This window comes from Ovis aries, chromosome 5, assembly GCF_016772045.2.
Source record: "Ovis aries strain OAR_USU_Benz2616 breed Rambouillet chromosome 5, ARS-UI_Ramb_v3.0, whole genome shotgun sequence".
In the NCBI taxonomy this organism is placed as follows: Eukaryota; Metazoa; Chordata; class Mammalia; order Artiodactyla; family Bovidae; genus Ovis; species Ovis aries.
The window spans coordinates 85,843,034-85,870,822 of record NC_056058.1 but is presented as its reverse complement, the minus strand read 5'-3'; the positions used below and the strand labels follow the sequence as shown (position 1 = coordinate 85,870,822).

Here is a 27,789-nt window from a genome sequence, read left to right as displayed (position 1 = left end):
AGTTCTTGAAGCCCATTTCTCAAACCTCTTCTGTAGGCTCTCCCTCCCCCGCCGAAAAGGATGGCAAATAAATGTGTGTGTGTGTGTGTGTGTGTGTGTGTGTGTGTGTGTGTGTGTGTGCGCGCGCGCGCCTTAAACCGCATTGGGTTTCGATTTCAGATACATCAGAAGAGCTAAGACCCTCGCTCGCTCGACATCACTAGCGGAGGGCCTTTTCTCCCTTAATTTGGGGACTAATGTCCCTCCTGGTCTCTGGGTTCCGCGGAGGGACCCGGCATCCGCGCGGGCAGAAGTTTTCTCTGCCACCCAGCCTCACAAGGGGACTCGCCCGAGCTGCATATCCCGCCGTGTCCACTAGAGGTCACTGGCCCCTCGCGGCTCGCCGCGCGGCCGGCCGCCTCCTGCTCCTGGAGCTCAAATTAGCCGCGCGTTAATTAACACCCGAGTCCATCAAGGCGCGTTCCTCCGTACAGTACTCCGGCAGGGCTTATATAGGCAATCCAAACCCAGCCCAAGCAAACCTCCCCTAACCCAACACGTCCAGCATGTCCAAAATGGGAGACAGGCGCCTGAGTAACCCGGGGCAAGGTATAGTGCCGTCACGCTTTAACTTTTGTTCGGTGGGGCTTTGCTAAAATTTGCTGTGAGGATAACGTTCTCCGCGAGCGCAGGTTCGGCGGGGCCGGCTCTGCGCGCCAGCTTTTGGAGGCTGGGCCGCGCGCCTTCTGGCGCCTCCAGCACACAGAGCCTCCGGGCGGATTTCTCCAGCTCGGTAACTACCGGAGAGAGGGGCCCAGGTCTACACCGTCTTAGGTGCACACGAATGTAAAGGAATATTTTTTTTAGGGTGTAGAGTACCTTCACAAATGTCCAGATGTCTTGGAAATTGGTAGAAGAAAGAAACAGAAACGGGAGTGGCGATGGGGGCGGGGAGGGCGTTGAGAAAGACCCAAGGAAATCGATCTTGGTAATTTTAACTCGAGAGGAAGGGGCAGCCGGCCGACGTCCAGGGAAAGTCCCTGCTTCTTGCTGAGTGAGCGTGGTTTTGTTTTTGTTTTTGTTTTTTTTTTTGTTCAAAAAAGACCCACACGGAGCTTGGGGTCTAGCTTTCCCCCCAACCCAACCAATTCCCCCAAAGCATTTTTTCACTATGGGCTGGGGAGACTGAGTCACGTCTCCAGGGCCTCAACTAAATCCCTAAAAACTGCATGAAAGGAAGCCCAGATTTATTCCAATAGTACTGTCCAAGTTCTTGATATTTGTAAACCGCCACGCAAATTCCTTTGACACGGTGTCCTGGCGAGTGGAAGGGTCCGCCAGGGGAGCTTGTCATTCTTTTGTGGAAAACTCTCGGAAACATTAACACGGGTTCTGACGGAGGAGTTTTCACGGTCTGTGGTCTTTCGCCTTAGCCGGGAAGCAGCAGGTCTGAGGAGGAGGACTGTGGATATCCAGGCAGTTTGGGGACTGATCTTTTCTCACGGAGGCATTGGTGCAGACCCCAAAGACCTGGACATGCCAGTGTCTGGGAGAGCAGGATTCAATGCTTTCACCACCGTTTGCCCAAACTGCTCATTTGTAGACAAGAGATACCTGCCGCGTCCTCACTGCGGGATAGGGTTTCTCTAGGGTTGGTTTAAGGATGGCCGATTAATGAAACCCCTGTCCGGCCTAAGGGAAAAGTGCATCCTTTCAGGCCCCGCTGTGAGGACCCCCAAGATGGGCAACAATAGTACCCAGGAGGGGGGCGCGGGCCGCCAGTGAGGGCCCCGCAGCAGGTGAGTAGCTCGCCTCTAATGAGGCCAGAGGAGGCGCCCCAGGGAGCCCACCCCAGCCTGGAGCAGTAAGGGGCGTAGGATGTCCCCTGAGGACGCTGGATCCTCAAAACCGCAGCTTTGATTTTTTCCCCCCGCGTCCGGGATGTACTGGGGAGCCACCCTTGGAGCTTCCCTTCCAGGACCCAGCCCCTACCTATCCCCCAGACCGAGGCGCCGCCCCTCCAGCCCGGAATTCGTTCCTTTCCCCCTGGCCTCCTGTCCGGGCGCGGCAGAGCCCACGTTCCAGGCCCGAGACGCCGCCGGTACCGGTTCCAGCGCCAGCCTCCGCACAGGTGTCCCGCTGAGCTGGCGTTATGTAATGGATCGGGCAGCGGGGATTCCAACCGAACGCAATTAACAACGGTGGGGTTTCCTCTTTTCCCTTTTCCCTTTTTTCTGTTTACGTCTGGTATCAGGTGTCCTTGATCCGCGGCAGCAGGTGTTTTTTGCAGGATAAGACCGAAAGGAATTGCCTTCCGGGTCCAGGCGCTGCGGGAGAGGGGCCCGGGGCAGGCCAGGGTGGGGGTGGGGACGCTGGGACGAGGCTCCAGCACCCCCTTCCCCAGCCGCTCACCTGACATCGCCCGCCGCAGCCTCGAGGGGGCCTGTAGTCCAGGCGCAAGGGGCGTGGAGCTGGTTGCTCCCGCTGTCTCTCTGGCCAAAGTCCCTCTGGGAGAAACTGTGGGGTTCTACCCCAAAACTCTTCGAGTTTTATTAGCCTGCCAATCCTGCGAGCGTGGCTGAGTGTGCATTAGGATGCAAAAAGCAGAGGAGTCTAGGTAAAATACCTTCGCAGGCGACACGGAGCTCCGCCCTTCGTCTGGGTAGCTTTGCCTGAGATCGACTGCGGGCACAGGTCTCTAAAAGTCATCCGAAAAGAGCCAGTTCGCGACCTTTCCTAAGATGCAAGAGCATGGGACGCTTTCTTAGACTTAAAAAACAAAACAAAACAAAACAAAAACATATTATCAATTTTGGTAAGCTGTGGAGGGAATTTAATACAGTCAGCCTCCATTTTATTAGACAGAAGTGAAAGAAAATTTACGAATGGTAAATTTGAGCTCCCTCCCCAACTCTTCAATTTACTTGTGGATGGCAAATAGTTGCCTTCATGGAATTCAATCCTAAGGGCTGGTTTGAACCCTTAGAGACCTAAGGAAGGGTTTGAGACACAAAAAGCCAAATGCTGAATTTGGGGGAGTGGGCTTAGTTTTGGATGATAAAATAGGGAGTAATGTTTAAGTGACCAACTATAAGGCTAAATTTGAATCTGTGCGTTTAGTCCCGACAGGACTAATTCATATCATTAAAGGTGATGTGTGTGTGTGTGTGTGTGTGTGTGTGTTACTCTCTCAGTCGTGTCTGACCCTTTGCAACCCCATAGACTGTAGCCAGGCTCCTCCGTCCATGGAATTCTCCAGGCAAGAGTACTGGAATGGTTAGCCACTCCCTTATCCAGGAGATCTTCCTGACTCAGGGATCAAACCTGGGTCTTCCGCATTGCAGACATATTCTTTTCCCATCTGAGCCACCAGGGAAGCCCTGGTGATATGAAGGTTATAAAGCAAAGCCTTGGAAAATTATGACAGTAACTTGAAGACAGTGGCCAGAGGCTGGGTGTCCAAGTGGTTATCTACAGATTTGGGCATGTATCCCAGCTCTTTTAATTCCGGGCTGTTGAGTTCAGCCAGAAACTCACATTCATAAAGACTTTAGTTGCAACTACAGAAATGAAAACAGGTCTTTTTCTGGAGTAGCTCCCATTTATTAGCTAAAGCTGCCAGGTAAACCGGACAGCCCCTTGACACTGATATTTACATGAGCCCCAAAGTGCCCCTGTGTCTCTGTGTTGTAAATTGGAGCACAACCCCAGCAATGACTATAAATGAGATTTTAGATAATCTTTGTAAAAGATAAGCAGAGAGAAGAGTAATACCTATAGGGGGATTTTTAAAAACAGTTTAAACTAGCCCCATTAGATACATTATGTTCAAAACCATTTAGTAGTGAATTCTTACTTTCCTTGATGCTGTGAAAGCCATTGATTATTATCACAGGAGCTCTCAGCAAAAAGAATCAGGAAGCAGCACCCCCACCCCCCCTTTTTTAATGCACAAGAGTTTCTTCATGAATCCCATTTGCTGGATCTCATCTGCCAGCTGAAGATCCTGTCGTGATCTGGGTAGGGACCAGCCCTGACATGCAGCCGTCTGCTTCTGGGCGGAACTTGGAGATAAAACTATGTTCTCAAGCCAAGAGGACAAAATGATTTTGCCTAGAATCAGGTTGTATTTTCAAGTTACCTTCCCTGTCTAATCATGCGGTGCTTAAAAGACTGATAAACTCAGTGAAGTCACCTCACCATCAAACCAGTTTCAGATTTGGGGTTTTTCTTGAGTCCTCAAAAAGAATCCCAAATCTTCAAAAGGGGCAGGCCAGACATTGCTGGGGCTACTGGGTATCTAATTCAAACCTTCATGGGCATTTTAGTAGCAAGAAAGGAAATCTCTGAGGTGGTACATGGTGAAAAGGAAAAGGAGTGTAATTTATGAAGTTCGCTGTTTGAGATATAAAAAGGTTTTGCAAACTGATAAACCTTATTTAAACCCTAAGTTTCTTTTTTCCTCTTTTACTTAGATAAGCAATTACTTTCTTTCACATGAATTGTTCTGCACCTCAAAGCTGTACACCTTGTCGCGGCCCACCCCTTTTCCAGAGAACTCAATCTTGAGGTCTCATTAGAAGCAAACTCTGGCTAATAATTTCAGAGAAAGAGGCAAAATGGTATTTAATAACCAGAGCAGTTTAATTATTAAGCAATTGTTTAATAATAATAATAATAAAAGAGTTCTAGCTCCACCATGCCACTAGTACTATAGCCTGGATCGTTCCCCTTCTACGAATACCCATTTCTAAACGGGTAGCGGTCCACGGAGATTGCACTGGTTCTCGGAAACCCAGCCCCAAACTGCGCGGGTGCGCAAGGGCCGAGATACCGTTGTGCGCCGAGTGCGCGCTCCTGGCCAGCGACCCGCGGGTGCAGGCTGGGAACGAGGCTCCATGTTACCTATTTCCCCTCCTATCGGCGCTCTCTGAAAGAATTTTTTAAACTGCATTTCGGATTGGTAAAATATGCTCCTTGTTTAATAGGCTGCACACCGGCTCGTTTTGATGATGGGAAATATTTTTGTTTGCCTACAACTAACAATTTTTAAAGAACAGCTTCGTTTGTTTCATTTTCCAACACAAGTATGGTGGGCACAGCGTTTTATAATCCTTATTCTGGAAGAAGATGTGGCAGGTCAATGGCCTCTAAAACATGCCAAATGTTCCAATAAGTTAATGTTCAGCAATTTTTTTTAAAGGCCACAGGATGAGTCTATATAACTCTACAGCAATAATCATCCCCTAACCAAATGTACAATGCATTGTTCACCAAACCATCCCAGTGGTTTCGCTGAACTGGGAGAAGGAGGATGGTTACCGTGACATCATTTCTATTATTTAAATTAAACAGCGAGGGGAGACTATAACTGTTAATAAAAGCCATCTCCACGCCCCTCATGGTTTCCCCTCCCCCTCTAGCATTTTATGACGTGTCATCCACGATAAATGTAAGCAGAATTATGTCGATCCGAGTAGCCTACTCTATAACTCTAATGTTGCATCTACAGGTCAGCAAGGAAATGCAGAGGAAAATTGCCATATTAAGGGACAGTTGTTTGAGAAAATATAGGTATTTATGAGTTTAGGGTGCTGGTGTTGTTTTTCTCTTTATAAATGTGTGTGTGTGTGTGTGTGTGTACAAAGTTCTGCAAACGCTTGTGCACACCCTCTGTAGTATACCCATGTTTGCACATTGAAAGCGGCCGGGTAATCGTTCCGTGGGGCTAGCTTAATGCAGTTAACAGAGAACTAACGTGTCATCTATGTCGAAAAGCATGCTCCTATTTTTAAAATCCCGTCACGTAATGAACTGGTTTTGTACCAGTCTGAAGCTTCCACCTTTATCCATCATGAATGCTCTTGTAAAAAAAACAAAAAAAAACAAAAAAAAAACACACAAAACATTTCAACCACTTGGTTCCTGACCATTGCTAAAACGACCCCCTTCTTTCTCTGCAACTATTCTTTATTTTTTTAAAGCCTATTTTCGTATTTAATAGTACTGATTATAAACAATCCTTGTTGTATAGAAACTCAGTTGAAATGATCCAGTGAGCTCCTGCCTTGGTCCTTGACGCAGACTGTCATCTCAAGTACTGGATGTGACCGGACTAGGTGGCCGGGCTCTAAGCTGCAGGAGACCGAAGCTACTTTTTCGTGCCCGGATGTCACCTTCTTTCTAGCCTGGAGCTTGCGCGCTGCGCACACACACGCGCGCGCACGCACACACACACACACAGACATACACCTCCTTCATAACTAGCTGAGGGGGTACCCCAAATGTGAGCAGAGCCGCGGGGCTGACTGAGGCTGAGCGAGCCTGGGCGGTGCGGCAGCCGCCGGGGAGAGCGCGCCCGGCCCAGGGGCTCTGGTTAAGGTGGGCGCCGGAGGCTAAGGACGCACGGGGGTCTCCGCGAGCTTTTAGTTCTGGTCTGAGACGCGGGCGAGGGTGGCCAGGAACCCAGGAAGGAAATCTAAGTTGCGTGGAGCGTTGGAGCCCTTAGACAGCCACCCTGGTCCGGGCGGAGGACCGCTGGAGCGTGGAGCGGCCTCCGGCGCTCGCTCGGGCGGGGTGGAAGCCCGAGAAGGGGGTCCCGCGGCGCTTTTGTACCGCCCCGCCTAAAGCCGGCCGCGATCTGACGTACCGGCTCCCCCGGGACGCTGGGGGCGTCGCACTGCAGCTGGGTGGGGAGCAATTTATTCCTCGCCGTCCCATCCCAGCCCATCTTCGGTTACTCCACCCTACCCGTCCCCTCCCTCCTCCCCCTCTACCTACGCCTTCACTACCTCCGATTCCCCACCCCCTCTCCATCCTCCATCCATCCCCCTTCGACTTCAGTCTCCCCCTCTCTCCCCTCCCTCCCGCCTCCCTTCTCTCTCCCCTCCCTCTCCTCTCTGAATAAGCAAGCTTTTGCCTCTAAAAGTCACAAGTAATCCTTGTGTGTGACAGAGGAGAGAGAGGAGAGAGGGAGAGGCGAGCTTTCGGAGAGGAGCAGCAGGCAGGAGGAGGATCTGGCATAGCGGCTGGGAGAGGAAACTTGACGCTTCGGGGCCAGCATTTGCCAGGGCCTTACTCGAGGTGAGTACTCGGGGGACGGCGGAGTTCGATTCCTGGCGGGGTCCAGCCTCCGCCCATCGCCCAGGCCCAGGAGACGGGCTCCGTGACCCGGGGCTACTCGAAGGCGGATACAAATGGGGGTGGGGGCGAGCAGGCGAGCGGGGTGAGGTGCGGCGGGCAGGGATCCGAGCAGAGGGCCGGGGTCAAAACGGTGCTGTGTGCCTGGCAAGGCTGGACTCCCGGCTCCGGCCCCGAGGCCCCCTGTGCGTCCGGCCAGGGTTCCAAGCGAGGGTGGCGGGGGATGTGGGGAGAGGTTGGGGGGGGGGGTGTTCCCGCTACCCGAGTCCCCTCCCTATCTGAGCGTCCCCGCGGCTCCCCTCTCTCCCACACCCGCGTGCAAAGCAGCCCCCGCTCAGTCATGAAGTGAACATTTGAGCCTCGCTCAAACCTGGAAAGGGAAAGTTTGGCGAGGCGGAGGCTGCGCAGCTCGGTGGTTGCCTGGAACCCAAGCTGGGACCCCAAGACTTAGGAAATCGAGAGATTTCCTTTTTTCTTTAAAAAAAAATTACCTTTAAAGAAAAATTGTATGCATTCAAAAAGATTATTGGATTACTATGTCTGATCAGCTGCTGATGACCTACCAATAAGCGTTTTAAATACACACGCACATTTGCGCGCGCGCGCGCGCGCACACACACACACACACACACACACACACACCACACCAGGGGCTATGTGCTGTAGGAAAGGCCGTCGTAAGTAACCAAGAATTCAGAGGAAGTCGCAGGGGCTTTAAAATGTATAAAGGCTGTGTTCATGTCCTCCACGGGTACAGAGAACAGAGGGAGGGGGCGGAGGGAGCGCACGTTGGCTCGGCGTTTTCTCTGTGCCTGTGTGTTTCGTGTGTTGTCAGCTGGCTCTGGTTTCTAAGCGCTGAACGCTGCCAGGGGCGGGGGCCGGCATCCACCATCCACCTCGGCACCCTAGTGGCGAAACAGGACTCATTTGTTTGGTGCAGAGCGGTGACGACCTAGAAGAGACTGAAGTGTGGTTAGGTCGGCCCCCTGCCATCCATTACACCTGCGGCAGATGGCTCAAGTGGTAGAATGGTTTGTTTTCGGGGATGGAGAACAGAGGAGGGGGAGGCTAGAGCCTCGCCCCACTCTAAGGAAGCACCATAAAGAACCAAAGACACGAAAGAAGCCATATTGTACCATCGAAAGAAATACTGTTCCGCAGTCTATGAGGGAACCTGGACATGTTAGTGACCTGGGTGCCTGACTCCAGTTGATGATATGGTAGAATTTTAGGATCAGTATTTTTTTCCAATGAATTTTTTTATGACGTCCCTACTCCCTCCTACACACACACACAGACACACACACACTCCTGTCTCCAACCAGATGCACACAGGTGTCCTTGAATATCTACTCCCTGAAGCCAAATGTCATTGAGCCCCTGCAGGTTTCACCGAAGCTGAAAGGGAGGCCACTCCGAGAGCTGGGAGCCTCTCCCCTCTCCCCAAGTGATTTATGCCACCAGCCTGCCTGCTACCACACACAAGTCCCCCACCCCAGATAACCATGTAGCAGGATTTCAAATATTTCCATCTCATTTTACATGTAATGATGTGCCTTTCTGATCAATAATCCCATCCTGGCATCCCTTCCTTCCTTCTTGCTTCTCAACAAGCAGGAAAGGAAGTACACACACACACACACTCTCCAAAGTGAGCCCAGAGGGAGGGCATGTGTGACAAAGGAACACAGACACAGTCTAAAGACAGTTTGGCCTGTCTTCATCCCTTAATTTACTTGCTAATTTAAGGAGAGATATATTAAGGAAGACCTGAACAGAATGAGAAGCCTTGTCTCCACCTTTACTTCACACACACACACTGTACCAATCCACTGTAATATTCATGGATATCCATGGCTTATATATTTTTATATATACTCATCATATATGTAATACTATGGTAATGCCACATGTAATATCATAATATGCATACATCCATATTTCTTGTGAATAAGAAACAATTTCACTGGCCTAATTTTCTATTCAAAATAAACAGTCCTTTAAATAGGGTTTAACAAGCTTATGCTTCAGAGGTGATTAGGTGTATAGCGAATTCTACTATTTTGACACTTAATTCTATTTTTCTATTTTCTTAAATCAACACTATTTAGAGCTAATGAAACCAAAGAATATCAGACAACAATAAGAAGCCATTCTAGATCCGATTTTCAAGTTATAAATAAAGCTACATTCTAGAAACAATGTTTCTTAGGAAAATTTTTCACCTTCTCCATTTTTCAAGGCGCTTTCAGTATCCAAAGATACCTCTGAAATGGGTTTGATTCACAGTTTCTTGTTGTGTGCCTAGTGTAATTTAATTTTTCTGTAATCATCTTCTGTTCTATGAAGATTTCCATTGTACCAGGAAAAAGTTGACTTTGATATGCAGTGGGGTAGAGGATTCATTGACAGAGATGCCATTAGAATATAGCTCTGTTTTGTTCATTATTAGTAATATGGGCTTGTTTGTACATCATACATACTGCTAAGGGCCTGCTGTGGGATGTGAATTCATACCTTATCAGAACACGTTCAGATACACTTGAAGAAAAATTTTTAAAAAAGAAAAATATTTGCAAAACTAAGTTGAAGAACAGCCCCCATGAACATTTTATAGTTGTGTTTTTTTTTTTTTTAAGCAGAAATCTTGATCTAAAACTCTTGACCTTTAGGGGCCCTAAGGGATTCCAATTGTATTTAAACAAAAGAGAATGATCAAAACTTTTATAACTGTAGAGAATGCAGACAAAAATTTAGCCCTAAGACCCTCCTTCCCTTTTTCTCAAAACACTTCACACCCTATTTTCAACCAGCATCTAAAGCTAAGGAAAAGAACTTCCGAGATGAACTCAAACTTTAAATGAAAAGTCGTTAAAAAAAAAAAAAACTCTGGAATTTTAAATGACTAGTATGTTAAATGGAAAAAAATCTCAAGGATTCAAATCAGTTCAAAAAGCCCAATCTTTCTAGGAGAAAGAATATATTTTATTGTTTAAGGAAGTTAACACCTGAATCACACTCACGTTTCTCAGGCCCAGGTGAGTCTTAGAGCTCAAAGGGGAAACGGAGGTATCTGGGGAACAACAAGAGCCTGAGATAGCCCCCTCCTCCACACACTGTGGGACGACCTACATCTTTACAGAGGAAATAGCTATTACCTTGAGCAGAAAAAGACTAAGGAGAAAAAGGCAATCTGCAATACCCGATCTGGTTTCTTTTCACCCCCGTCCTTGGCTAGGTTTTCCTCGGGCCTCGCCTTTCCTTGGCACCCTCTCCCACCTTTCCCTACCGAAGCTAACATTCGCTTGGAAGCATTCCCATTCCCATTTAGCAGGATGTATCTAACATCTGCCCGGAGGTCTTGAAAATATCCCCGCCACCCCCCAATTTGCCTTTACTTCCGGTGTAATTAAGATGATCATTCGTAAAGAAAAGCTACCAAATCTCCATCGCCGGCGGCTGTGAGGATGCGCCGGAGGGGGGCCCCGAAGCTGGCGAGCAGGCAGGCGGGCTCGGCCCGGGCCGCCTGCCTGAAGCCCGCCGCTGCGTGTGTTCGTTTCCTTGACGCGTACGTTTCCCTTCTTAAGGGAGGCTAATGAACGCTCTCTGGTTCCTAATTGCAAAGATAACCATCTTGAGTCAGCACTGAAACGGGGGCGGTGGAGAAGAGGCCCCAGGTCATGAACCCCAGGAGAGGTCAGGGCTCCCAGCCTCGCCTGGATGTCTCCTAAAACCGGGAGACGGTGGCCAAATGTGTCTGCGGGTTCCCCCTGGTTCCCTAGAAGAAAGACCCTCCGCCTGAAGGGCTCATTTGCCCTCGCGAGGGTGCAGGCGCATCCTACGCCCCCCACCCCTTAGGGTTCTCTAGAAGCGGAGGCTTTGCCTTCCCCTGGGGACAGGCGAGGCCTCGAGGGCGGGGCCGAGCCTGGGGCGCCGATGCCTTCGGCCTCCGGAGTCCAAGCCATCCGGTACCCGCCGCCCAGGGCCGCCCCGACGGCCCCGACGCGGTGCCCGTGCGGCCAGTAGGTGTCGCTGTCCCCCTGCTGGCCGGAGCCGGGAGCCCCGCTCTGGACCCCCGAGCCACTCCGCCTTCCGAGCCGGGCGGGTTCACAGACCCACCAGAGCTCCCGGGAGAGGGCCGCTGCGTCCCGCTCCCGGGGACCTTCCGCTCGCTCACCTGGCCATGACCGCAGAGACACCGGCCGGCCTCAGGGAGCGCCTTCGGGGGAGAGAAAGAAGAGAGGGCTCCGAAGGAGGCGAAACGCGAGGCCCCGACGGAAGCGGCTCGAAGCCACCAGCTCTCCCTCCTTTCTCTTCTTTCCACGTGCAATGGGACCTCGCTGGTGAAAATCCCAGGCCGGGCTTTCAGCTGGGGCTCCCCACTGGCTTTAAAAATAAACAAGAGGCTTGAAATCCCAGCTTCGTGGGAGCTAGCCACAGAAAGAGTGGATTGGTTTCCGTTTATCGCCTTAAAAAGAAAAAAGAAAGAAACCTGGGCCTGGCCACCTGCGTGAGCTCCCTACCTATACCCATCTTTAACGCATGTCTGTACGCAGAAATGCGGGGTAATTGCGACCGCCCTCCCTCCCCGGCCCCAGGAAGGAGTCAGTATTTGGAGGTACTCGTCTTCTCCGAAAGCACTGCTTGCCAAGTATTATTCCCCTTCGGAAACCTAGCAGTTAGCAGGTCTTTGGAATCTGTATTGAAATTCTAAGTGTTGAGAATTCTGCGCCCTTCCTCGGCATTCTGCGGCTCCTTGCCTTCGGCCTCCGTGTGCCGCGTGAGGGTTTATTAATCAGAAGCGTTTGTGTGTGTATGTGTGTTAAAACAAGGTGTGTGTGTGTGTGTGGGGGGGGGTTGGCTTCCGAATACCGAGAGGGACATTTACAATGGGTACATCCTCTAGGTGACTGGAGGTTTTATTATGATTACGATCATTTTGTACTGGGAAATCACTGCTCTGATTTGAAGATAGGGAGGGGGGAAACCGTATTGAAAACGCTATGTTCGGAATGTCAAGTTATTGAAAGAATTAGTATGCAAAATAGAACTGGCTATGTATTTAAACCAATGTTTAAAATCATATCCTCAGTTAAGATGTGGGGATATATTGCGGTAAAAAATTTAAAAGACCCACACTTTGTCTACATTTTAAAATTTATTTTGGTAAACGCAATCGATTCGTGTAGAAGAAAAAACGTAACAATGAAATGCCAAGGAGAAAGAAAGAAAAATTCTCAAAGTCCAAAACATTTCGGAAAACATCTTGTTCCTGCCTCTGGGCCTCGTTCTCGCCACCTCAGAAGACAAGGCTGGGCAAGTGTCTGAATCTTCAAAGCAAGCCTTAAAATTTTAATGTGAGGTGGCCAACATCATCTTTAAATGGCATGCCTTGTGCTGTGTTTCACCAAATTGGCTCATTTCGTTAAATCCTAGATCTGTTATACAATTCTAAATAATTATTTCTGATTGAGATGGTAAATTAATCATTCGGTGACGTGGGAGGGGGAGACACGTGTCTAATTGGAGGTTGCGAAGTTCAGTGAGGTGGTATTTTTAGCTCGGAAAGTCCAAATTCGGATATTTGGGCCTCTCTCCCCCTCCCATCGTTTTCCCACTCCCTCCCCATTTTACTCCCTCTTTCACTCAACCCTTTGAGCTCTCCCCCCCTTTTCTCAGCTCCTGTCTCTCGCCCCTTCCCCCTGACGCCTCTTCTTTCCTCTCCCTTCTCCACTTCCCCTCCACACACCCCCCCCCCATTTTTCCGCGTGTATCTCTGTCTCCCCCCTCCCTTATTTATTGTCTGATCCTATCAGCCAAGTTAACAGGAAAGTAGCAAGTGGGAGGCCCAAGACCCTCCCTCCCGCGCGCCCGGGGCACTTTGCGGAGGTGTCAGCCACTGACAGGTTACCGGCCGGAGTGTTGGCCCTCGGTGCTGGGCACGCTGCCCGCGGCAGAGTAGGGGTCTGTGCAGGTTGCGGGGCTTATTCAAATACCGCCCGCTGCTGCTGTGATTCGCAGGACTCGGCCTCCATATGGTAATACGGGGCGGGCGGGGTGGGGGAGCGGGGAGGAGAGGAGGCGCAGACGGGAGGGGAGGATGGGGGGTGAGGGCGGGGTGGGAGGGGGCTCCGGCACCGCGCGCTCCGCTGCCGGGCTGGGACAGAGCACCCGGACCCGCGGTGGCAGCGGCAGCTGCGCGACCCACCCTCCACCACGACATCCACCGAACCAGCGAGCCACCGAGCCGCCGGCCCCTGGGGTAAGCCACAGCGCGCTCACGGCAGTGACGGTGACGGTTCAGAGGCTTCAGGTTCCTACCATGCGCCAATAAGGGAGATTAGAAGCAGAAAAGGAGATTACGGAGAGATCAGAGATAAGAGGTGTACCTCTCTGTGTCCCTTGTCACACAGCGCGCGCGCGCGCGCGCGTGCACACACACACGCGCGCGTCTGTACACAGATGCATGCACAGACATCCCTACATGCACACATTCCTTGCTACCACCATCTAAATATATGCACCGCCACTGTATGCCCTGCGACGTGGCTGATACGTTTGTCCTGATCCCTGCATAAAGGCGGGCAGGTATGTGCCAGAGTCCAGGTAGGAACAAACTGCCGCACACGATTGAATTGCAGCCAAACTCGAAGAGACACTTAACCTGCGGAATTGTTTCACTCAGCCTGGTGCCCCCCACCCCTCCCCCAAGAAACTGGCAATTCTGCAACCAGTTGTGGAATACCTGCAATTATTCATAAAATGTGTTGAAAATGTACTTTAGGAAACCGTAATCTTGCTAAAAATGGCAAAGCAAGGAGAAACCTAAAGGATTAGTGCATCTCCGTTTTTAAATGTTTTACGTGTAGCCATCTGACCACTTTTTATTGGGTGACATATCATATGAGCACTTTGGTATAGGCTTGGAAAAACTACAGCCAGGGGTAAGGCTGGAAATACCTTAAGAATTAAGGGTGCTAAAATGGACGCTGGATAGTCTAACATGAAAGATGGCATAGAACTGTAGGTTTAAAATGGGTGGAAACACATATGAATATTTATACATGAAAGCCATTGGAGAGGGTAAGTCTTACCCTGAGTATCTGTGCAGGTAAGTCATTCATAAGAAAACTAATTACCTGTGCATGTACTCGGACTTGTTTAATTGAATAAGCTGCATGCGTGCCTTTTGCTATTCTTTGTGGCTATGCAATTATGGATTCAGTCTTCTTAAAATGATAGCTTTGGGGAAATTTTTTAAGTGGACTTTATACAGATATTATTTTTCAGAAGCCATTGTGCTGAATAGACATATTGCCAGAATGAAAAATCCAACCCTATAAATAAGACTTCCACTGCTTGAAATCTAACTCAAGGCCTGTATATTTTAGGAAAAATCAACTGGCTTAATATAGTAAACTGTTTTATTTGTTTTCATTCCAAAGTCAGGAACTAAGGATGCTTTTCGATCAAGGTAATATGCCTTGTTTCCAGTCATATTAAGATAAAAATGAAACAGTAAATTCTGAATGAAGCAGAAAAGGTACAACATACAACATGGTTGAAAATGTCTTCCTTGCAGAAGGCTGTCGGTAGCTGTTTCTACACATTTTAAGGGTTTTTTTTTTTTTTTTTTTTTGGGGCAATAAATGCTAGAAAGCAATAGGGCGGTGAATGCTATACCTCTCAGTTAATCAGCACAAGAATTCTTTAGACATCTTTGGAGTCACTTTCTTTTATAGATACATTGTGTCAAATGCATTGGCCCAAACTGTTTTGCTAATATGAAGTTAATTAGACAATCCAACTTTGAGCCTTGAGCGATGGGCAGTACAGCCGATCAAGGGGATATGTCAGGGGGGGGAAAAAAAGGTGTCTTTTCTTTTATGGCCAAACCAGGAGGTTATGCAGCTGGCATTACATACATGACAGGTGTGCATATACGGAGCTTTAAATAAACAGAAGCAGGAAGGCAACTGTACATATCATCTAGCAAGAGAAAGCCGCAGACACTTGCCAAAAAATACAGACAGAAAGGGACAAGAGAGACAGAGAGACAGAAGATAACCAAAAAAGAAAAAAAAAAAAGTGGGGGAGAGAATCAATAAAACGATAAACCTGAACTTTTCACGAATTAAAAAATGCAAATATATCTTTACATATGCATCAGTATTAAAAATAATACACGCTGGAACCAACAGGAGTGGGAGGAGGAGGAGAGGTGGAGGAGAGGAGGAGGAGGAGGAGGAGGAGGAGGAGGAGGAAAGAATGGAGGCGCCGCGGAGCCCTGATTATGCATGGGCTGGAGCTGCCTCCTCTAACCTGTTCTTCTCCGAGCCGGGCAGCCGGCGGTCCTCAGCCGCCCACAGAACAGGAGCCGAAACAACCGTTCCCGAAGGCTACAGCGTTTATTTTTCTCTTTTGGGGGTTTTGGCGGTTGTTTCAGGGGCTCGCCAACTGGCCCCTTTAATTAAAAGCTTCAATAAAAGGCGATCGCGCCAGGAATGCACGGGCTCCTCTTCGCGCAGGATTTGCATATTTTTTTAATGCCCTAATTTCCTTGATGTATGTAAATGTAGCCGGACGTAGAGGGAGACAGGGAGCTGACGTCAATGGACGTGACCTCGCAGCTAAACCTTGAACGTGAAGCCGGGATGGGGGAAAACACGGAGCGGCGGCCGGCGGAGCCCGCTAGCACGGGGCGGCGGCCACGGCGGTGGCAGATCCAAGACCCGAGGGGGCCCGGGGAGCCCGCGTGTCGACCCCGGGGGAGGACGAACGGCCGCCTTCTTTCTCCACAGCTCGGCTTCCAGCCTCGCCAGCCTTCAGGCCGCACCGCAGGCTCTGTGCCTACACCTCCAGCCCCACCAAATACACGTTCTCTTGCTTCCCCCAGAAAAACAGCACACCCCCAAAACAACAAACCCAAACCAACAGATAACAGACCAAATCAAATTCCCCAAGGCTTTTAAACCAATGTTCGGGTAGCTTATCACAAAGAAGATTCTGACAATGGAACATGAATTTTTTTTTTTTTTTTTTTTTTTGGCTTCTTTCCACAAGAAGAGGAGGGGGAGACCTCAGACAAGAGCAAATCACTCCTAAAACACGATAAACTACACGTGTTTCCAGTAGGGAGAGGTAAATCGCCCAGCCGACTGGTGGGGGCTTCTCGTTTCGGTACCTGTTTACCTGTGCACTCATTAAGCGTGTTGGCTTCATTAACAGCCTTGCCTGGAGCGTGCGTTTTATAATGTGATGGGAGTGTCGTGTGTGTGTGTGTGTGTGTGTGTGTGTGTGTGTGTGTGTGTGTTTTGGGGAGGTGCTTGGGCTGGTGAGCACCGAGGCAGGCGCTGTGAGCCAGAAAAGCAAGAGACCAGCGTCTCTCCACGGCCACCTCCGGGACTTATCTTCGGAGCCATCTAGGCCAGCGCTCCGGGGCTGGAGTTCGAGTGACGCCCATCTTAAGGGGGCGGGGTGTTGGTGTTGTGGATCAGAGAAGGCTGTCTCGGTACGGCCAGGCCCTTACATTGTCTGGGGAGGGGGAGCTTGAGGTGCGAGCGAGTCGGTGGCCGCAGGCCGGGGCGTAGTCTTGCGGGATTTAGCCTGGTGGACTTTTCACTTGGAGCTCGGCGGCCTCCGCGAGGAGGGAGCGGCTAGCGGCAACGCGGCAGGGAGGCCTTCAGACTCCAGACTACGGCCTCGCGCGCCCGCGGGTGCGTGCCCGCGCTCCCAGCGGGGGGCCGCCGGCACCTCCCGGCGCACGTCCGCCCCCGCCTCCGCCCGCCGCCCTCTCCTAGGCCGCTAAGAAATGGTCCTCGGCCTCTGCGGGGGCTGGGGCGGTACGGTGCCGGGGACGGAGGGCCTGGGTTCCGGGCTGGCGAGGCCGGAGCGGCACCGGAGGCCGCGGAACCGGCTTCCTAGTCCGGCCCTGGGCCGCCGAGGCTGCCGTTTCTTCGTTCCACCTCTCGCAGCCCTAGCTTTGTTTTCTTGACATGCTCGTGGCCACCGGGCCCCACGCCGGCTCTGGGAGCGTGTGCGTGTGCGCGGGGGCGGGCACGCGCGGCGGGCGGGGGCCCTCCCGCCAAGGACACGCATGGCTGTCTGTCCTCCGGCTGCACTTGGCGGGAAAGCTGGGGGCCGCCGGCTGGGCTACGCGCCCGCGGTTCTCATTACCTCCTCCCCGCTCCCCCTTGGGCCACATTTACATACGGGCCACTCGTCTGAATTTTTACAGCCCCCCTCCCGCCCCCTTGTCGCACGCGCGCAGGCTCGGAACAGGCGCCCGCGCGCGCAGATCCCCGCGCTCAGGCTGCGGGCGGCCGGGGCGCGCGAACAGGCCCAGGGGTGCAAGCAGCCCTCGGTGAGGCGGCTCCTTGCACCTCCCTCTCGCGCCTACACCCCTGACAGCATCCCGGCTCGAGTCTCAGGAAGCCCACCTTCCCTTCCAGGCTCCCACCCTTCTCTCCCTGCATACTCCCACCCACACCCTCCCACATCTCTCAGCCTCTTTCCCTGGAACACACACACACACACACACACACACACACACACACACACACACTTTCTTCCCCCTCAAATAGCTAACCCCTATGGAGCTTCCCTGGTACCTTTTGAATAGCTTTGAAGTTTAAAGAATAAAAATCCTTATAATGTATTGCTGTCTGTAGCCAAACACATTTAAGGTCCACAACAAAAAGAGGGGGAGGAGGAAAGAAGGGGGACTTGAACCAAAAGACCTTTCTTTAAACAAAAAAGTCTGCAAGTCAAAAGGTCATTCTCCAAGTTTGTAAATAAAATTGCAAAGGAGTCCTTAGAAGAAGAGGAAAGAAGGAAGGAAGATAGAAAAGATCCACAAGTTACGTAAATGGTGCATTGGGAAAACAAAACAGGGTTATCCATTTTAGAAGCATCTAAAGAAATCAAGAGGGGGGAAAAAACTGGAGGAAAAAAAAAAAGAGAGAAGGAAATAAAAGGTAGGAAAGGCAAAAGAAGTTTCCAAAGAAATGTGTGCTTTGCTTCCTACAATAGGAAAATGTAGCCATTGCCTCCTTCAGACGAGACATTTCTAATTTGTTCCGTCTGTCAGGAGGGGACTATGAGAGGTTTGGGTGCAAATTCATTATCTCTGGCAACGCAGAACGTAGTGTGGGGACTGAAAAAGACCGTGGCAATGGATGAACAATAGGGCTTCAGTTCATCAGTAACAAAAGCAGTGGGGAAATTGGTTGAGTTTCAGAGCACGTCCTCCTCGGCAGAGGGGGCTGGACTAGACCTTGGACAGCCCCCCCAAAAACTTGCCGAGCCTCGCACACACCACTTCACTCTCCACTCCGAGGCTCAGGGAGCAAGTGCCTGGTGTGGGGGGGAAAAGTTGGCTTTTTTTTCCTTCTTCGTCTTTTGCGCCTTTCTCTCTCTCCCCCCCACGAGGAAAGATCCGTTTAAACTATTTTAGACGCAATCAAGCAAGAATCACCGTGTGGAATTGAGCGGCAGTTTTAAATGTGCTAAGGAGAGGGATGGTCTGAAAAAAAAAAATTTTTTTTTTCTTTTTTTTGGAGAAGCGGAAAGGAGCCTGTTTGCGTACTGCGGCTGCCCTGTGACTCTGGATCTTGTCTCCTGGCCGGCGCCTCGATTCCTACCCAGCTGGATTGGGGGGCAACACTGCCTGGCGCAGCCAAGAGAGAGAGTGAGTATCGCGGCGGCCCGCAGGCGGCAACTCGGCCGGCGGCGCGGGGCCAGCGTGCCTGCCGCGGCCCGGCGCCCGCGCTCCTTGCCTCGCCCGCGAGTCGCGGGGCCCGCAGAGCCTCGCTGCGGGCCGCTCCGAGGGCCAGTCCGGGGCTTTGCTTTAGCTAATTGATTGTGTGTCTCGGATGCGAAACCTGTTGATCTCGTGAGTTGTCTGAGCCGGGACTGTTAATTATCCAGTGGCTTGACCACCCCCGCGCCCCCCTCCCAGTCCAATGAAGAAGAATGCCAGGAAATTTTTCGCCGTGGAAAGGGGAATGTTGTATGTAATTTTGTGTTGTCGATAGTGGGACTTTTCCCTCTTACGCCTAGAGCCAAGTGCAATTTTTTTTTTTTCGTTCCTGGGTTCAGGATTCGCGTTTTGAATAATTCTTTTAACCACCTCAAAGTTGCAATTACCTGGCAATGAAGTGAGGGTCTGATTGGATTCTGGCGGAAACTTAGGCACAGTGGCTAACTAGAACCGGTGGATTTCCACTTCCCATTTCCCTCGGGCCTTTTGGATTTAGGGAAGCGAGAGGCCGCTTTGCAGGGTTATCCCAAGTTCAGAGTCATCAAAATGCAACCATCGCGGTTACTTTGGAACGTTTCAGCTTCTGACTTTTCTGGTGTCTGAGCGAAAGCCGGGTCTCTGCGGTTTGCTCCAAGCCCAGACCTCGCTGAGGAAGGAGCCCTTCCTGGGCTTGGAATTGTCTGCGGGAACCCGGGGCGGTGGGAACCCAGGCAGTGTATTTGCATTAGCTTCTGAGACGTTTTCTCTTGCAAATGTACCCGCGGTATTTGAATGGGGAACTTGTCTTGAGGGGTCAGGGCAGCAGTGGAATTGATCAGAAGTTAGTCCGGAGGCCCTGTCAAGTCACGGCCACGGCCGGGGTCACTTTGGACGCTGTGGCTGCCTTGGGCCTAGAACCGTGGCGTCGGATCCCCTTTCCTCCTATCGGTGGTGCCTACCTCTGCCAGCCACACTCCTTCCCCACCTTGGCACCAGTAATTAGGGCGCTGTTTAGAGAGATGAGCTCCCGTAGTCAGCATAATTGAACCAGCGCTGTACTTTCATTTTGCAAAACCAGTAGCCCCACCCCACCTCTCCAAAATAACAATAAGCATTTTAGAAAAATCATAAAAGAAAAGCACCTATATTGGGGAGTGTAAGACTTCTTGAATATTGAGTTGTGGGGGGTGGGGGAAGGGAATTTAAAAATCCACCACTTTACAGCAATCAGGTTTTACATTATTCATTGATTTATTGGAGGAAATAGCCAATCAGGAGCCATAGATATGAATGCACATCTCACCGTGCTGTGGCCTTACAGTAAACTATTTGCATCTTTCTAATGGATTAGATATTTATCCAGGGATTCCCATTGTTTGAAAGGCCTGGAAATTCAATGCCTTAAACATTTAAAAAATATGACTTTGTTCCAATCTTTAAATTCTTACATGGAAGAACTCTCCCTCCTCCTTTGTATGGCAGGTTACAGTGTTCAAATCCCAAATGTTTCTTAAGAGTCCCTCTTTCTTCTAAGCTAAAAATAAAAGAAAGAAAAAAATTAATTTCCCAAACCCCTCCAGATTCTGCATATTTTGCATTGCCATTATCATGCATGTCTCCATTTAAATGCAAATTAGCATATTTAACCCTGTGGGTGCTGAAGCACAGGATATATTATACTGGGGTTTTCTGGAATCTCTAGGCATTTTAAGGAATTGTGGTAATTGCAATACTTTAAATGAAACTGTATCTAGGCATGATTTTATATATATGTGTGTATGTATATATAAAACTGTGATCATTTGTTTTCTTGACTGTTTTTCAGATGAGACTACAAAGAAGCATAAAATGAATAGACAATCCAACCAACCAAAGGTAATTTAAAATTTTACATTTGATAAAATTAAAGTGATGTACAAAATAGAAATAGGATATTATTTACTGGGTGGCAGACCTGTAGTGTATTGCATATCTCCCAATTCTTGTGATAGAAACAATTCCAGAAATATATAAGTTTCCATATGTGCAGTTTTCTCCTGATAGGTATTCCTGTCTATATTATATATTAAGGATAATGCAAATATAACCTTAACTGCTAATAAAAAAGAAACTCAGTGTACAGAAGAAATAATAGGACACTTTTATTAGAAAGTAAGCCAGTCAAGTACCTGGCCTGAACTGTACAGATCACTATAAATTAAATGGCTTGTATGTGGAAAATGGTAGTCTTGACTATATTAGTGGACTGTGGTTTACATTCATGAGAATCATACAAACTCAATATTAAAAAAGGATTTCACTGATAGGCCAATTTCTTTATATACTCTGCAGAGGTCTGAATAGGATTCAGAGAGGTGTTCTACGTATTAGTGGCAAACCTGATGTATTTGCATTTATGGAATAACATAATTCTGATCTAAATATGTGGAAAATCATAACTTTCCACTTTTAACTTAAGCAGAGATTGTTTATTCCCAAGAAAACCAGGATGTTTCAATTCATGTTTCAGCCATCTGGAGACCTATAAAAAGATTAGAAAACAAGCATGACAATCACGTCCCAATCTACTGGTCATTAATGGGAATTTATTAGAGAATGAGTAGGCAAGCCATATGAATTCAGTATATCCTTCAATATGTAGATTTCAAAAAGGTATTCTGTAACTCAGCTAAATAGCTTTTTGAAAAGCATGTAGGTGTTAACAGTTGCACATAACAATGTGTGGCAGAAATTGCTGGGAATCTTTAGAATAGCACAATTGTTTCAACTTCTCTCACATCCTAGATAGTAATACAGTTTTTGAAATGAATGTGATAAACCTTGGCAATATTCAGAATAACCAGGTGCTCAGTGTTAAGTCTTGCTATGTATTTTTTATTTCTTCATACCTTGAAAGATGATGGAGAGGTAAAATATTTAATTAGCTAGTGAACAGACTGTCCATAATCATTATGTTGGATAAATTCACTTTGGGGCGCCCTCAAATGATCTACAATATATGTGACAGGCAAGGGGCCAGTCTTGGAGTTAGTTGATATGACTATGTGGCATTGCCACAGAAGATGCTGTTTTAAGACAGTATATTCTATAGCTTCTAATTGTAGAAGCATCTCAGATGTTCAGTGTCTTGGCTTTAATGCTAGTTACTTGGGTTGTAAAAATGCATTTAATTGTTAAATGTGGCAGCATAGTTATATTCATTTGCAAATCCACACAAATGTGGTGATACACACACAGACATACATGCATTTCGTCTCTCTACTTTCACCAACCCCCACCCAGACATATAGAAAGCAAAGAGATATTCTAAAAATAACTGACATTTGGTGGGGTTTTGACTTAAGGAACTGAAGTAATCTGATCATATGCTTCCTTTATGTAGTCCATGCCAAATCACTAATGATTCTGCTTCTAGGTCTTGGAAATCAAGGCCAAAATACTCTCCATCTTCCAAGGAAGTAAAGCTCATTGGGGTTTTACATAATGTCAAAAATGTCATGTGCCTCAGTGATGTATTCAGTTTTTATCCAGTTTATGTTGTGCCTCATAGTTTAAGAAGGAATAGTAACTGTATGGGTATGTGTTTCTCTGATTTAGTTTGCAGGCATGTCTTATATATAATCCAGTGCAGCCATTTCTGATTGTACTTCCTGTTCCAAAATTTGATAAAGAAAATAGATGAGCAATTTCCATAGCTTAGTCTTTTCTAAATAATCAGGACAAGAATGCTTACCAAAAAAAGGAACTTACTAAAAAATCTAGGGGAAAGTTGGCATCTGTGTTACTAACTTACGTATTTAATTGGTGTAATATTGTTGTCTGAACTCTAAATTAGGGGCTTTTCTTAGCAATTCTGGTTTTCTTGTCAGTCTTTTCTATAGGCTTTGCATATGTGCACTCTGTGTGTAATTTGATAGCCATATTCACATTCATGTCTTAAATGAATAAATTACTGAATTAATGAGAGTGTATATTAATTATGAAAGTGTTTTAGTGATGGGGAAAATAGTAAACCTATAAAAATGAGAGTATTGTGATAAACTAGTGATGTGTGAAATGAATATGAAGATTTATGATGTTTACATGTAGCATATATTTAAAGAATAGTAACACCACCAAGCATAACTCATAACAGTCCATAAAGTTCACCCATGGTGAATGTGTATCTTATGTGGACAAATGTCTGGTGAGGGACATCTGACTATTAGAATTGTACATATCATAAATGCATTAGACATAGACCTCCCATTATGGAGAAGACAGAAGAAGAGGTCTTTAAGTGGCCATATTCACACTTGGAAAAGGCCTAAGGAAAAGAATGAGGCTAATTAATTAATTAAACAAAATTCCTCTGTAGATAGAAGGGTGGGGGTGGGGAAGGGGAAGGAGGTAGAGTTATGCTCTTAAGGTCCAGGTGTCTTATCTGTCTTTTTAATGAGGTTCCAATCCTTTTAAAAATAATTTCATAAGGAAGACTAGTATATTTTGCCCTTCTGTCTGAAAATTAATGTTTGAAACCACAGACAAAGCCTCAGCATTTTTATTACAGCAGAGTTGTGTACAACATTAGAAACTATTGCTACAGTCTTTACCTGTGCTACGTTCTAAAGCACACCCTGTATACAGAGTTATTTAAAAAAAAAAAAAAATCCAGGATGAAGTCGGCTTGCTTAGAGCATTCACTTTGAACTTACAGAACAAAATATGATGCCCTATCGCCACAGTACATAGATACAAAACATGTCTGAGCTGTGAAGCCATTAAAAACACAGCACCAGAGCAAATTGTCAATGTAATCGCATATGGACTCACTGCGTAATACAGATCTGATTCCCAGCCCCAGAAAGCAAGGCCCTGCTTTAAGCAATCGCAAAGTGCCTTCCATCTGCCTGCCCATGCAATCTGCCAGAAGAGAAACGCAGGTAAAGACGTTCCCCAGATCTGAAATGCTTTTATCTGTCCTTAGAGAGAGATTTCTTCCAGTCTTTGGATATTAGAGCGATCTACACTAGCACCGAGGAGGTAAAAGGCCGCGGGTTGCTTTTCCAGAAGCAGGCGGCAGTGCTAGCGGAAGAGCTGTTGATTGAGAAAACAGGGCTGTGGCAATGCCGCCGCCGCCGCAGCCGCCGCTTTTGCTGCCGCTACCTCTGCTCGGGCAGCAGACGTGGGGCAGTTGGATGATCACTGATGCATATCAATAACCGTGTACTTGAGATTTCTCATGACATCATCATTACCTTGGTCTCCCGCGGTCTCGAACCTTTGACCTTGCCGGGCTGGTCCACATTTTGGCAGTGAAAGCCCCTCCAATGATGGCCCTTTTCTCCTTCTTTCAGACCCGGGGCAGCAGCACGCCAGCAAGACGGCATCTTCTCCTCCCCAGCCTAGAAGCCCTGTGAAATCGAGGATCTTCCCCCTAAAACACACACGCACAAGATATGTGCAATCAAGCTGCCACCGCTTGGTAAAAAAGCTCATGGTGCCTACCCCAAAGGATCCGGAGCAGATCCTTGAATCAGCTGTCACTTCTTCTATAGAATGGGATTTTTTTTTTTCTTCCTCCTTAACCTGCGCTGGAAATTGCCGTTGGCTTTATACGTCTCTATAGAGGGAGGCTAAGGAGTCTTGCGTGAGAATGAAGCAATTTACAATGCAAATAGAGGCCTGTGAAGGGACTGATGCTGCTGCTCACTCGTAACCGCTTTCTGCACCGTAATAGCTGGTTTTATTTTCTGATATTGATAGATGAATTGTTGGCTAACGCTGCCGGAGATTACCTGCTGAAAGGAGAAAAAAAAAGTTTGGAATAAACTTTGAAAGCCACAGCTCTCGTTTGGATGTTTTAGCTGCACACACAGACAGAAACCAGGTCATATTTACATACAAGGAGGCATCTTTTGCGCGGCAAAGTGTCCTGGAGGACTACTCTTCGGTGCTGCCGGAAAGATCCGGACCTGGAGTATGGGCCGAAGAAGACAGAGGCTGTGAGGGAAGCGAGTTGTTATCTTTGGTTATCTAGCTGTATGAGTGTATTGGTCTTCATAAAGCTAGATAACCGAAAGTAAAAACTCCTTCAAGGTCGCCGGGGAGCGTGTGAGAATGAACAACCAAGAGACAGTAAAAACCGGAAAGGTCAGGAATACTTATTGAATCTAACTTTGTTTTTGTGTTCGTTTTTGCCTTATGATGAAAGGTGGGATGAGAGGAAATTAAGGGACACACGTATGCCAAAACATAAAGGTGGAGATATTTTGCTAGAGGTTGTTGGAGCTGCAGAGGAGACTTGTATAATGCTAATGAGTAAAGGGGCACATGTAGTGCGTCCTACTTTAAGGCAAAAGTTTACATGTGGAGGGTTTTTTTTCTTTTTCTTGGAAAGCTGTTGTAGAGATGTCTGGTAACTAGTCTGCAAATGATTCCCTATATATGTAGACTTAGGCTGTTCCCTTCTGAGACCCCTCCCCTGAAAAATTTAAAGATTATGCTTGGAAACTGCATATATTGGGGTTGTATGTCAAATTATATGAAATTAGAGCTGGAAGGTTAATAATTTGTATCTACTGAGGATACTGAGTACAGAGAGCTAAGAGGAAAAATGCAAAAAAAAAAAAAAAAGCAAAGGCTGATTTTTATTCTTCTATTCAAAATACAAGGACAGATGCTTCTCTGTTCCAAGAGGGTTTCCTTGAGGAAGCTACTGAAGCAGAAAGACATGATGGAGACGAGATCGCCTCCCCTCTTGTCAAAGTGTTAAAAAAATGTTCTGTCTTACTCTGCCTAGCATTGGAAATGAAAGTGACATTTACGCCACAACCCACGTGTGCGCCTCCTCTCTTTTTGTTTAAGGATGATCAGGTCTATCCAGGAAACAGCTCTGGCATCCCAAACTGAAATAATTAGGACGTATATAGACCTGACAAAAATGGGAAGGGGGTGGGGAATCTGAAGGTCTGTCTTGCCTAATTGATTCCACTAAACGGAATGCGGGAGATGTGAACGGCAGGACGCTACGATTCCCACGCTCGGGGGCAAGTGGTAAAGCGGGGCCCGGCAGCCTATGACAGACAGCCCTGTTGGGGGGTGGGGGTATGAAAAAAACATCAAGTGCACACACCATACTCATCTCCATCGCTTAAGAAAGTAGAGGCATTTCCCACCCACAGCCATCTGCAGCCTCCCAAATGCCAGCGCCAACTGGTCTGTAGCTGCTGCGTACTGTCTGTTTCTGTTAATTTTATCATCGCTGTTTAATCGGGCCATTATTAAGTTTGGCTGTTTTCTTCTGTTGAGATTTTTAAAATGTAAGGAAAGCTAGTAGAAAACAGTTCCCCCCCAAAGTGCCATTACTTCTTGCCCCTCATGTCAAATTCTCAGTCCCTCGTTTTGGCCTGGTGGACCACCTTTTCTGGCTTTTGTTGGATGGGTTATATTTAAAAATATGTATCTCTGTATAACAGACGTTATGATCACTTCATCAGGCTGTTTACCTCTGAACATTATTTATTTAGGAACTTGGCCTAATTATGCTAGTAGGCATGCACTGGAAGTGAAACTATAAAATCCTCAACCTGAAGAGTGTTAGTTAAAACACAATAAAAGTTTGTTCTGATATAGAACCAGTTAAATGTGTTCTAAACAGCCATTTTCATTTAATCTAAATAATCGACTTTGCTCAGGAGAAACTTTGGCATTTTAGAGGTTCCCCCCTGTAATCTTTTAGAGAAATCCTTACATTTTTCCACGTGTCACCAAGCAAACATTTCTATAGGTATTTAAATATAAATACAAACCTTGCATTACAAACTGTCTGGAATGACCTGTTACCTTCCATGTGGCCTAGATTACTAGCAATCCCAAACATACAGTTTTTCTTCAAAAGCATTACATTTTCCTTTGTAGTTTCAAATCCTTATAAGACTGCAGACTGGTGAAGCCTGTAAAAGCACTATTAGTTTCAGTTAGAAACTCTGAGAGACTTTATTAATGTAAATTCTCAATTTGGCTGCTGAACACGTGCCAAAGTTTTACTACTGTAGTGACCGTTGAGAAGACCCTTGTTTATTTACATTTGAAGCACTGTTTGTGCAAACAACCTTTCATTGTTAAGTGCCTGTATTCCTTTCATTTACTTCATGTCCAGGGGTGCTATTTACCTAGAACCATTGTCTACTACAATTAACATTTACATTACAAAGTGTGTGGTTTTCTTTCTCAAGGAGGTTCAATTAAGGCAATAAGATGTTTGCTGGGGAAACCTATTGTTTACTGAAAGCACTCAATGGAGTCAAATTACTGAAGCTTTTGCCTACATCTTGGTCTTTTATGTAAATGTGTTAAATATAACATCTAAGGAAAATAAACAATATTATAATTATGTGTTTACCATTGTCATATCAAACTTGCTTTGTATCATACTAATGTTACATGACTTATCGATCAATAAAAATACATTTCAATGTTATTATTTTCATTTTATTTTTTGCTGTTCCACTGCTCTTGCTGCAACATGTCCCAATTTTTCTTTTTTCTATTACACATCAAACTTCTGACATTTTGTTTTATTTGTGTGTGTTGAAGAGAGGTACTGTATCTGAGCATGGGTCTGAAGGGTGTCCGAGGTGATCTCTACAATGACCTTATAATAAGGTGATATTTCTTTGAAATCTGAAATATTCCAAAGGCATGTACATTTAAGTCAAAAGAAGTGTAAATATCAGTTAAGTAGTTCTTTGAAAGCTAGTTTTAACATTGGCAGAAACCGGATCAAGTTTATTTAGCATACCACTGCATTGTAAAACAGTTGGAGTGAAGTTGCAGGTTGCGTGAGCATGCATGTTAACTAGTGGGAACCAAGCGCAGTCTTTGTGAAAGGGGAGCAGCAGATTGCTGTGCAAGGCCAATGTTAAAAAGGCAGCTGAATTTAACACCAT

The 27,789-nt window shown here is 47.4% G+C and overlaps 1 long non-coding RNA gene across 1 annotated transcript; it reads left to right on the top strand.

Annotated features, from left to right (window-relative positions):
- The first annotated feature begins 517 nt into the window (after nucleotides 1-517).
- Nucleotides 518-27,320, top strand: LOC121819676 (uncharacterized). Its single transcript, XR_006060029.2, has 4 exons — nucleotides 518-7,062; nucleotides 18,681-18,808; nucleotides 20,685-20,734; nucleotides 24,196-27,320. It is a non-coding gene; the product is annotated as an uncharacterized LOC121819676 (long non-coding RNA).
- Nucleotides 27,321-27,789: the final 469 nt, after the last annotated feature.